Raw genomic sequence first — 13,536 nt, 5'->3', positions numbered from 1 at the left:
TTCTCATGTGTCATATACCACCCCTGTCTGTTGTCTTGTCTGTCTTGTCTGTCTTCCTACCCAACTTACCTCCCCAAATATACCTGCTATCCTTCCCCAACATCCCACTCTCATCTTAAAAAAAAAAGGGCATCTGCTCCCAAAAAATAAAAAATTACGCCCCATACATAGCTGTCTATTTCGCACACGTGTACACTGGACACATGTAATCTGGTCCAATTGACTTGACAACACATTACTGTTGTCCTAACCCCTCTCTCACGGGTTTGAGTGTCCAAATTCACCTCCATATTGTACAGAAATTCACAGCTGATGCTGTAGAAGAAATGGACAGCTATGGACCATTCCTACACCCATCCTGCACATCCCTAGCTACCTTGAATACTGTCCTTTCTGCTGCGTGCCCCTTTTTTCACTACTTTCCTATCACCCCATTTTTTTTTTCTTTTAAAGAAATTAGCACGGGGGTAAGCAGGAATAAGTGGTGTTAAGTGAAGCTAAAACAGATTAACTGTGTGTTGGCATTGCTTACTGTCATGCAAACCTGTGCAAACCTGCTTACAACTGCTTAAAAGTGCCTTAATCACTCTGCATCCATCAGACCTTGTTCTGCCCAGAAACAAAATAGTCAGCTCTGCTCAAAACTGGAATGCTGTGCTTTACAATCACAGCAACATCATCTGAGCTGTGAGAATCTGTAATGATTTAAAAACATATCATGCATTCTGATCACTTATCATTAAGGAAAGAAATATCAGTCCCAAGTCTCGAACCCATGACCCTGTATACTATAGTCAGAGCAATGGACCACTACACCATCTGAGGTGTAGGAATTAATGCTGCTTTTTCAAACACATCATGCAATAGAGGCATACAACATTAGGGAGAAAGCTCTGTGGAATCATTCATGTGTTGTATATAGACACACTGGACACACACAAAAACACACACACACACATATATATATATATATATATATATATATATATATATATATATATATATATGTGTGTGTGTGTGTGTGTGTGTGTGTCTGTTGAAACATATATATGAAACAGTAGGTACATAATATAGGTATACATATATAAATACATAAAGGACTGGAAATATACATTTATATATATATATATATATATATATATATATATATATATATATAGAGAGAGAGAGAGAGAGAGATGTATATATCTATATATATATATATATATATATATATATATATATATATATAAATGCATGTACATAACATGCAGTGCAGTCAGATCTCAGAACCATCCCTCTCAACCTCTTAGTGCAAAGACAGTTGTACAAAGGCTATAAAATGAGGGGGTGGGTCAGATATAGGGACAAATTTCAACTATCGCTGTTTGATAAAAGACATTTGCTACAGCAACGGGGTGTGTTTCAGCAGAGAATTACTAAAGGATATGAGGAAGGAAACTGAAATGTTATGTCATTACTTACTGACATAATCCTTGGATCATCACAGTGATTTACCAGACAAATACAAATACATTGTGGAACAGAACAAAAATATGGGCCAAACATCTGGGCATTCTGTGAAAATCCTGTCAGTGGGAGGACAAAAGCATGAAATTAGGGACATATCCAAAATACGTAAGTAGATAAGCTGAGAAAGTTGATGTAGTAACACTGAATGTCCTAACATAGATTGACTGAAATATCACAAGTCTGCGACTCAGTTGCTTCTCATTAGTTAGTGACCTCAATCCCCACATCATCCCACTGATGTGTCAGGAATACATAACAGTTATGGGGACCATACCAATGATATCAGCCAGGCAATGGGAAATCCTATGACTGTGTGGACATAACACATTAGGGAAACTGCACTCAGCTAACAAGCAACATCCAAACTACAATCATACTGACATAACTCTACCCAAAATCACCTCTGGGGTTGTACACATGCATTTGCAAATATAACAGACACTACAGGGATGTAACACTAGTGGAAAACAGACACAGATTTGCTCCGAGCTACTGCACAATGGTACCTTCTGTACCGAGCCAACAGATATTGCCAGTATACTGGCTGACAGATTCAGTGCCTACTTTACCCCTCTCTCCCCCACCAAAGGACCAATCACAATACCAGTAGATTGCCAAGCAACCAGTATTACTGCTGCACAGGTTAAAACAGCACTGTCCAAGGCCAAGAATACAGCTTCTATGGGACTTGACAATATCCCTGGCTGTGTTCCACATGAACTACAGAGTGAACTGGCACCTCACCTGTGTGCCCTGTTCAGTCACAGCCTCACCTGAGGCTTTGTTCCTACTGAATGGTGCACTGCTGCAGTCATCCCTCTCCACAAAAGAGGAGTGATACAGACCCTGGGAACTATCACCCCATTAGCCTGATGAGTCTGATATGCAAAGCTATGGAACACATCATCATGGACCTAATAAACAAGGATATAGGGGAATCTCCAAACTCTGGATCCCACACAGTTTGGCTTTGTGAAGGGTAGATCATGCTTGCTCAATCTTGTTGACTTCTTTGATTCAGTCACCAGAGCTGTGGGTAAAGGCAAGGTGGTTCATACAGCCTACCTTGATCTGGCTAAGGCCTTTGATACCATTCCCCACTCAGGAATCATAGAAAATGTCACTAAGCTAGGCATCAATCCCTATATCACTAGGTGGGTTGCAAACTGGCTCACAAATAGAACCCACAGTGTGAAAGCAGCTGACTCCAAGTCAGACCGCAGACCAGTCATGAGTGGAGTACCACAGGGTTCGGTCCTGGGTCCTCTCCTGTTTGGTATCTACTTCTCTGAAGTCCAGGCCAAGATGAAGGGACTCTGGCTGACAAGGTTCACAGACAATTGCAAGTTGGGAGCTATTATTAACTCCTCAGTTGATGCTGGCATCCTACAGAAAGGCCTCACTGAGACTAACAACTGGTGTCAGAACCATGGACTTAAGCTCAGTGCCAAAAAATGTGTTGTCATCCCCTTTGGGAAAAGTCCAGTTCCCATGAATTACCACATCAATGGTAATCCACCGAACACAGAAAGCATTATAAGAGATCTGGCAACACAGATTGACAGCAACCTCTCTTTTGATCACCACATTGCCACTATGGTAAGAAAGTCCATCTATGTGGCTCATCTCATTACTAAGGGGTTTGCATCCAGGAAGAAAGAGGTAATTTTCTCCCTCTACTCTTCCCTCATTAGGCCAATCATCAAGTACAATGCCCCATTTGGCATGTACCTCACTAGACACCTGCAACACCTGGAGCGGCTGCAAAAGTACCTCAAAAAGAGAACCCTAGGACTTAAACACTTATCCTATATGGACAGCCTCAAAAAAACTGCAACTATTCTCTGTCTCATATCGGGTCTATATCATATGAGTGAATCGCACAAATTGTGAACGCTCATAATATCGAACATATGGACCTCGAAGTGCTTTTTCTGAGATCGTGGTACATTGAAGAATGGGGTATTTGCCCTTTCTTCACTGTAGTGTAATCTCAAAGTTGGTATATATATTTAGTGGGGATTGATGGGGTGCAGCCCCCCACAATAGGAAGTTTGAGGTTTGGTATGTTCAATATTATGAACGTTTGCAATTTGTATGATTCACTCATATGATATAGACCCCCTCATATCACCTACTTAGAGGTGATCTCTGCTTGAATTAGAAAAACATGTCTGACCCAGCTCTGTTAGAAATGCTACATCTAAAGAAATCCCAATCCCTCCACACCACACATTCCAGAGACCTCAACCTTATTACCACAATCAACCAAACATACTGGAGGGACAGGTTCATAACCCAGAGACTGCCCATGCTATGGAATAGACTTCCCATACATGTCAAACAGATCATCTCACTAGCCCTCTTCAAAAGAAATCTTGATGAGTGGATGGGAAATAGAGAATTTACCCCGGGGATCACTCCAGTGCCTCTACTTGACAGAGGCACTGGGGACTAAGGTCGGGTGGTACAATGTCAGGTTAATCCTATGGGCTAGGCCTATAAAGGCTCCAGGGCCATTAACCTAGTACACACCTATGAACCTATGAACTGGTGTGAAAGTGTATACCCACAACCAATTGCACCACAGTTACAGTGACATACCAGTAAGCAAACAGAACACTACAGTATAATGACTGTGTGAGCAACAATATCCCATTTGGCACTCACACATTACCCCGACAAGTACTGCCCCAAGTCCTAGTGCAGTGGGAATCTTGAGGTATTATGGGACATGCCACAGTCTGTCCATACAAACATATACAGGTGATAGGGAACCAGAAGCTGGAGCAGCATGCACAGTCAGATAGAAAGGGCCCATGACACTCACATCGACCCCTCTCCCTACACAGCCCAAATAACATGTACACACTACACTGCTATACAATCCTGACAGTCTGTTAACAATGGCCAGACATACACAGACTTCTCAAATGTACAGTTTCCCACAGAATATATAGGCAAAGGACTCATATCTATGGCCACTTCCTTGTTACATGTCTGGGGGGGTCTATGACATCACTGGGGTGGTAGCAGGAATGAAGGCACTAAATGATACTACATACCTTTGAACCTCTTAGTGCATGACATCTGGACAAAGCCTGACATAATTGTGGGACAGAGGTCCAAACAGAGGGCTATATTCGGCATAATGCTGTTATAAATTTAGACAGTTGCTGGTGTTACTGAGTGAATATCTTTTCTGAGGGATATTAAGTCAGTAACACCAATGGATATTAGCATGTACTGACTGCATTCCCAGAGTATCCTACTAATTAGCCAAGGACAATGACTGTGTGGGGAAGAGACCAAACATATGAGCCACTCATCTGGACAGTATCTAGGCCTCTGGACAGTGTAGAGGTATGACTGCAGTCATGTAACAGAATGGAAATCCCCTGACAGCTGCCAAACCTGTCACCCAGCACCTTTTGAAGAATGGTAAGGTCAACACGACACTCCCCCACATCAGCTCTGGGCAACTACTCATGTATATTCAAATATAGCATGCACTACAGGGATGGAACTGTAGTGAAAAGCAGATAGTGCTGCAAAAATGTCCACCTAAAAACATTTGCACCACAGTCACAGCAACATACCAGTGCTCAAAATGAACTCCAGAGTACAACGACTGTCTGAACAAACATATCCTGATTGCCAGTCACACACTACACTGACATAAGCTGGCCAAAATCACAGTGTACTTGGAATCCTGAGGTGTTACAGGACATTTCATAGTCTGTTCCTACAAGCAGACAGATCTGATAGACCACCAGCAACTGTAGCAGCATGCATGGTCAGATAGGTAAAGGATGTGTGGCACTCACATCTTCTACTGTCCCTACCCAGCCCAACAAACATCTACACACAACACTGCTACACAGTCTTGGCAGTCTGTTCACAATAGCCAGATGTACATAACTGTCATATGTACAGATTTCCACAGAATTCCCAGGGTGTGGAACAATAATCCTGGCCACTGCTGCATACCACAGCCAGGAGTCTGCTAGGTCACTGGGATGATAACCGGATTGCAATCAGTAATTAATGATATACCATACTCTTGGATCTCATAGTGCAGGACATCTAGACAATGCATGACATACTTGGGGGACAGGGGGCTAGAAAGAGGGACATATCACATATAATGATGTTACAAACTGAAACAGTAGCTGGTTTTACATGTGCTATTGTAACATAACATCCCTGAAGGATATGATGTCTGGAATACCAATGGATGTCAACAGTTAGTGACTACAGTCCTCACATTATCCTACCGGTACCACAAAAACAGACATTGTTTTAGGAACTGACAAAACATAACAGGCAAATCTCTGGCCACTCTGTGGACAATATGCCAGTTGAGAGGTATGTCAGAGGCATATCACTGTCAGATGTCAAGTCACTCAGTAAATGCATGTCCAGACAAACCCTCTCAATTTAGCAACACTCCATGTGTATAACATTACTAAAGACATACAATCTGTACTGAATTCTGGACCTTTCTCCCACATGTTGTTAAGCTGTCTCCACATGTCCTGTCCTGTGAGGCATTCCCACCTACTGTCTGTGAAGCTGTAAGTACCCACACCTCTGTAATGTTCCCTGCATAGGCAAGGAAAAGGGGCAAATCCCACATGAAGGACATCCCATATGTTGGAACTAGCAGCAGTGTCCATGCCCACACCACAATACTATGTGGGCACCTACATAGCTGTATGGCCTCAGCAATACCTGACAGGACAACATCAACCCCCTCAAGGTAGCCTGAATGCCTGTGGTGGACAGCAGCAGTACACAACTACCATCATAGGTGGAAATAATCACAGGACGGGCCAAGAAGGAACAGGTGCCTCATTGGCAGCCATGTCACCTTGGTCTGCACAAGCAAATAAGATCACAAGTGATGTACACTAAGGCTGTCTTTGAGTGCAAACAGGATACATCCACCAAGGCCAATCAGTAGGCCTTCCAGACATGTGTCCACAATTCCAGAGGCAACACACACATCTACTTTGTAGTGGTGGTCAATAACACCACATACACATATGCCATAGATATAGGCAACCGGATGCAGACAGGTGAAGTGTAATCTTCACCCTCTGTCCTCCCATAGGTACACATGTGCATGTAAAGCACCTGCCCCCCTCCGTTCATGATCAGAAAGCAGGTCTGTATGCCCAACACACTAGTCATAGGTGACTCGATAGTGAGGAACACTGTTGTCCCACTCACTAGGTTGAATAAGGAGAAACTAACAGTCAGTTGCCTGTCAGGTGCCAGGATCCACTACATAATGCATCAACTCAGGTCCTTCAACAACAGGTACAAATATGACACTGTTATAATTTCATTGTACATGTGAGTGTGAATGACCTGAGATGCACCTCCCTGGACTACATGAAAAGAGACATGGAGGAGTTCTCAGATTATGTAGCCCAGGTGGGTATGACCCATGCCCTGACCACCATCCTACCATCACCCAGAATGGTACCACAGAACAAGCAAAAAATGACCGATTTCAACAGCTGGCTAAGTTTCTGGTGTCTTTCTATGGGTATCCAGTATCTGTCAGCCTGTGATGACATGATTAACAGACCTCAGTGCTTTGCCAGACATGGCCTGCATCTGTCACCCCTGGGCTTCCGCATACTGGCCAAGGCTCTTGCCACCCCTATAGTGCCTTTTTAGGTGGTGTTCCAAAGACCAAATTACCACCATAACAGGTACAAACAAATGCAATCTGAGGGTCATGCTGCTCAATGCTAGAATTCTAAATCTCAAAATGCACTTCCTCAAAGCACACCTTAAAATGGAGTACATCGACATTTGTGCTGTAACAGAGACCTGGTTCAAGGCAGCAGAAAGCATCCCTGCACTACCAGGCTATAACTCATTCCACACCTTTCGGCCCCAAAACTTGGACCAAAGCTCCAAAGGCAGCGGTGTTTCCATATTCATAAAGGATGTGCACACCTACAGAATGGTAGCCCACCATAACACATCAGAGATACTTTAGGTGCAGCTAAAATTGGGTAAGACAGTGATTCAGGTCATAGCCTGCTATAGGTACCCAACCATGTCCGAAGACTCACACTCCATGTTCCTAAGCACCCTGGAGAATATTAGGGTCCAGGGTCCTCTCCTGTTTGGTATCTACTTCTCTGAAGTCCAGGCCAACACAAAGGGACTATGGCTGACAAAGTTCACAGACAATTGCAAGTTGGGAGCTATTATTAACTCCCCAAGTGATGTTGACATTCTACAGAATGGCCTCACTGAGACCAATGACTGGTGTCAGAACCATGGCCTTAAGCTCAATGCCAAAAAAATGTGTCATCATCCCCTTTGGAAAAAACTCATTTCCCATGAATTACCACAACAATGGTAGTCCATTGAACACAGAAGGCATTATAAGAGATCTGGGAACACAAGTTGACAGCAACCTCTCTATTGATCACCAAATTGCCACTGTGGTCAGAAAGCCCTTCTATGTGGCACATCTCATTAATAAGGGTTTTGCATCCAGGAAGAAAGAGGTCATTTTCTCCCTCTACTCTTCCCTTATTAGGCCAGTCATCGAGTACAATGCCTCATTTGGCATGTACCTCACTAGACACCTGCAACAACTGGAGAGGCTGCAAAAGTACCTCACAAACAGGATCCTAGGCCTTAAACACTTGTCCTATATGGGCAGACTCAAAAAGCTCAAACTATTCTCTGTCTCATATCGCCTACTTGGAGACGATCTTTGCTTGACATACAAAGCCACGTCTGACCCAGGTCTGTTAGAAATGCTACATCTTAAAAAATCTCAATCCCTCCACACCACATGCTCCAGAGACCTCAAGCTCATTACTACATTCAACAGAATGCACTGGAGGGACAGGTTCATAACCCAGAGACTGCCCATGCTATGGATTATACTTCCCATATATGTCAAGCAGAGCATCTCGCTGACCTTCTTCAAGAGAAATCTTGATGAGTGAATGGGGAATAGAAAACTCACCCCAGGGATGACTCCAGGGCTCTATTCAATAGAGGCACTCAGAACTAAGGTCGGGTGGCACGATGCCAGGGTAATCCTATGGCTAGGCTTGTAAAGGCCCAGGGCCATTAGCCTAGTACACACCTATGAACATATGAACCTATGTAATGCCCTCTCAAAGGGAACACACAGGGGCCTCCATAGACCTGATATGATTCCTGGCTGTATCCTACATGAACACAGGCATGGGCTCTCAGCCCCATTCTGCAGTGTAGTCAACCACAGCCTGAACAACAGTGTCATCCCATCTGCAAAGAGGACAGACAGAAAGTTGATAGAAAACATGTTATACATTAGCATGAATGTTCTGAAAGATACAGATCTGAAACTGAAATGTATGCCATTATGTCATAACAGTAGTCCTCAATGACATGGCTGAAAACCTCAGTACTCTCCATTTAATATAATAACATAATATTAATATGCAATATGAGATGAATAAATATATACAGCTCAAATCCCCAAACCAAGGTACCGTAGTGACCAGAGTCCCTGCTTTGCATGCAGACATACACAATTTGAGTACTACAATAGGCAATCCATTTTACATGGGAAAGCAGTGTTAAAAGTACTATTTTCATATTAAAATATGTGGTAGGTTATTTTTGTCACCCAGGGTAGTGTAGCTGGTATAAAATGGAATTGTAAGTGCATATAACATGTGAAACCACCCATGTATGCATGTGTCCCATACAGTATAGTTACACCCCTTGCCACTGTAATGAAGCACATTTTATATTTTATAAGAAAAAAAAAAAAAAAAAAAAATATATATATATATATATATATATATATATATATAAAAATATATATAAAAGATATTTTATAAGAATGAACTGTGAGCAATGGATAGCAATGTTCAGCTTTGCTTAGCAGGTTTAAGCATTGCTCAAACATGAATGCTAAGCACCAGGTAGCTCAGCTAAGTGGATATGCGCATTGGTAAACATTGCTAAGTGAAGCCAATACAGATGAAGCATCTGTGAATTTAACCCTGTGTTGGCATCACTTTGCATGATGCAAACCCGCACAAACCAGCTTACAACTGCTTAAAACTGCTTTAATCGCCCTGTTTCTATCTGCCACTGTTCTGCCTAGCAACAAAATAATCAGCCCTGCCAACTCTCAAACCCAGGGACCTGTACTCCATAGTCAGAGAAATGCACCACTACACCATTTGAGTTGTAAGTACTGTTGATGCTTTTTCAAAGATATCATGCAGTAGAGTTATTCAACAGTAGGGAAAAGATTCTGTAGAATCAGTCAGGTTTTGTATTTATACATATATACATGTTTATATGTATGGAGATGCATATATAGGGAAAATATATACATAATATGAATAGAAATATACACATAATATATATATATATATGCATATATATATATATATATATATATATATATATATATATATATATATATATACACACATACTCATAACATGTAGTGGAGTCATACCTCACAACCATACCTCTCAACCTCTTAGTGCAAGAAATCTGTCCAAAGGCTGTCCAAATGGGGGACATATTTTAAATATTGCTGTTATAAATGTGGAATTTTGCCAGAGTGACAGGGTTTGTTTCAGCATACATGTTTGGAAGGATGTGATTTCTGAAACTGAAATGTATGTCATTTACTGTCAAAAATCCACAGATCATCACAGTGATTTACCAGGGATATAAAAATAATTAATTTGTGGAACAGACCAGAAATATGAGAAATAAACCTGGACATACTGCAACAATCTGGACAGTCGAGAGGTAGGTTCAGAACCCCTTAGTGCAACAAATCTGGACCAAGCCTGACAAAGTGGGGGGAGAAAGCCATGAAAATAGGGACATATCTGAAATACTGGAGTAGATAAGATGAGACAGTTGCTGCAGTAGCATCCTCATGTCTGTCCTAACATATATTGATTGAAATAGCACAAGTCTAACACTCAATTAATTCTCACTAGTGAGTGACTGAAATCCTCACATCATCCCACTGATGTGTTAGAAATACACAACACTTATGGGGGCCAGGCAACAATACATCCTACAAATATCTGGACATAACATCACATTCGAGAAACTACACTCAGCTGCTAAACATGTCACCAAGCACTGTCCAAACTACAGTCAGACTGACACAACACTAACCCAAATCTGCTAGGGGAATTAGACATGTATTGCAAGTATATCAGGCACTACAGAGATGTAAAAGCACTGAAAAACAGACACCAGTGTCAAAGTGCATACCCACAATCAATTCCACCGCAGTCACAGTGACATACCAGAAAGCCAAAGGAACAGTACAGTATAAGGACTGTGCGAACAAAAACATATCAACATGTTTGCCACTCACACACTCCCCCAATATATACTGGCCCAGTTCACAGTGTAGTATAATGCCTGACCATGGTATGAGACATGCCTCAGTCTGTCCCATACAAACATATACAGCTAACAGACCACCAGAAACAGGACCAGCATGCACAGGCAGATAGTAAAGGAGCCATAACATATAGAACCACCCCCTCCCTACACGGACCAAATACCATTGACACACTACACTGCTACACAGTCCTGACAGCCTGTCAACAATTACCAGAAATACACAGACCTCTCAACTGTACAGAGTCCCACAGAATGTCCAGGCTTTCTCCTCATAGATAAGGCCTCTTCCACATAACATGTCTGGCAGTCTGATACATCACTGGGATGATATCAGGAATGCAGGCACTAGATAATCATATACCATACCTATCAACCTCTTACTACATGACATCTGGACAAAGCCTGTCATAATTGTGGGACAGAGGCCCAAAAACAGGGGCATATTTGAAATATTGCTGTTATAAACAGAGAAATTTGCTGGTGTAACAGGGTTAGTTATAACATATCTTTCTGAGGGATAAGAGATCAGAAACACAAACAGATGTTAGCAGTTACTGACTATAATCCCCAAAGTATGCTACTGATTTTCCAAAGACAAAAATATTTGAGGAACACACCAAACATAGGAGTCCAAATTCTGGTCATTCTGTGGATAGCCCTAGAGGTGAGAGTTATGTCAAACACATAACACTGTCAGAGTTAAAATCATGCAGAAACTCCATGTCCATTCAAACCCTGTTAGACTAGCATTAATCAAAATGTATAACAGTAATACTTACATTCTGTCCCTATATCTGGAATACTCTCCCCCATTTTGTTGGCCTGTCTTGACAGTTTTGGTTATAAGAGGTATTTCCAAATGCCCTCTGTGATGCTGTTCACACACCTCCATGAAGGCCTCCTCACTGGCAAGGAAAAGGGCCAATGCCCATATGAAGTACTCCGTCATAGGAGTGTGATGCCATGCCATTGGCTATATGAATAACAACACAGCTGTTCTGCATGCAATTAGCAAGTGGGAGACACCACTTGGTGCACAGGCCATCAGCTGCTCATGAACATTACCTACAATAGGCAAACTGCTGCCTAGGCAAAACAGATGTACACCTTACATCCATGACAGAGATAGATGGAGAGATAGAGAGGGAGATAGAGAGAGAGTGAGAGAGAGAGAGAGAAAACAGTGGGAATAAAATAGCAGGATATAACCACCTACACTTGGTAAAAAAAAAGCAGGTATGTCAAACAAGTAAACATGTAATGAACTGCAGTTGGGGGTATGTAAGAATGGGAAATAGGAAGTTTAACATATATGTCTCAGCAAGACTTGCTGTACTGATATATTGCTGATCAGAACCAATGGCCATAGCATCTGTGTCTGTCTGTAGTGACATAGATCATAGGTCAGGCCCCTGAGTCACCCCAGGAAAGGATGGCTCATATATGACTACTACTGGAGTGTGTGTTGAACAATACTGACTGTGACAATGCTAGGCCAGTTACTGGCATGTCAGACATATCCATATCTTACTTGTGAATACAACTATGATATACTTGTTTGTCTTAGAAATGTGTGAGACCTATACATGGTATTTGTATAGTAAAGTACTGTTGCAGATGAGTGTGTTGAACTGCATGTGATATAGTGAACTCATACCATGTAACTGTCCAGTGTTATGCACACTGACAATATGTGTGCCTCATATTTGTAGTCATTTACTCATAGAGTTATGTTATGTCTGGCAAACCCTTGGCAAATCTGTGAAGACTGACATTAGAAGATCTCATTCTTTTTCCTCTGAGTGTTTCCATTAGGGATCACCACAGTGGATCAGCTGTTGCCATTTTTGTCTGTCCTCTGCACCTTGCTCTGTCACACCAACCACCTGCATGTCCTTTCTCACCACTTCCTGAACTTTATCTTAGGCCTTCCACTTCTCCTCTTACCTGGCAGCTACACCTTTACCATCCTTTTCCCAATATAGTCAGCAACCCTCCTCAGCACATGTCCAAACCAATGTAATCTTGCCTCTCCGGCTTTGTCTCAAAACCATCCAACATGGGCTGACCCTCTCATATACACATTGCTAATCCTGTGCACCCACATCACACCCAGTGCAAATCCTCACATCTGTAGCTCTGCCACATCCAGCTCTGACTCATGCCTTTTTGTCAATGCCACTGTCTCCAACCCATATAACATAGCTGGTCTCTCTACCCTCTTGTAGATCTTCCCTTTCACTTTTAATGGTACTCGTCTGTTACAAATCACTCCTGACACTCTTCTCCACCCTCTCCATCCTGTCTGTACTCTCTTCTTCACCTGTCCTCCACAGTTGTCATTACACTGAAATGTTGATCCCAATCATTTTACTACATCCACCTTTGCCAACTCTATTCCTTGCATCCTCAACATTCTGCTATACTCCCTCTAATTCACACACACATATTTTGCCATAGTCCTGCTAAACTTAATTTCTCTCCTTTCTAGAGCATATCCCAATCTTTCCAGGTTCTCCTAAATCTTTTCCCTACTCTCAGTACAGTTCACAATGTCATCTGCAAACATAATAGTCAGCAGGGACTCCTGTATGA

This window comes from Protopterus annectens, chromosome 2.part1, assembly GCF_019279795.1.
Source record: "Protopterus annectens isolate FY-2018-M chromosome 2.part1, PAN1.0, whole genome shotgun sequence".
In the NCBI taxonomy this organism is placed as follows: domain Eukaryota; kingdom Metazoa; phylum Chordata; order Ceratodontiformes; family Protopteridae; genus Protopterus; species Protopterus annectens.
Note: the sequence above shows the minus strand (reverse complement) of the source record.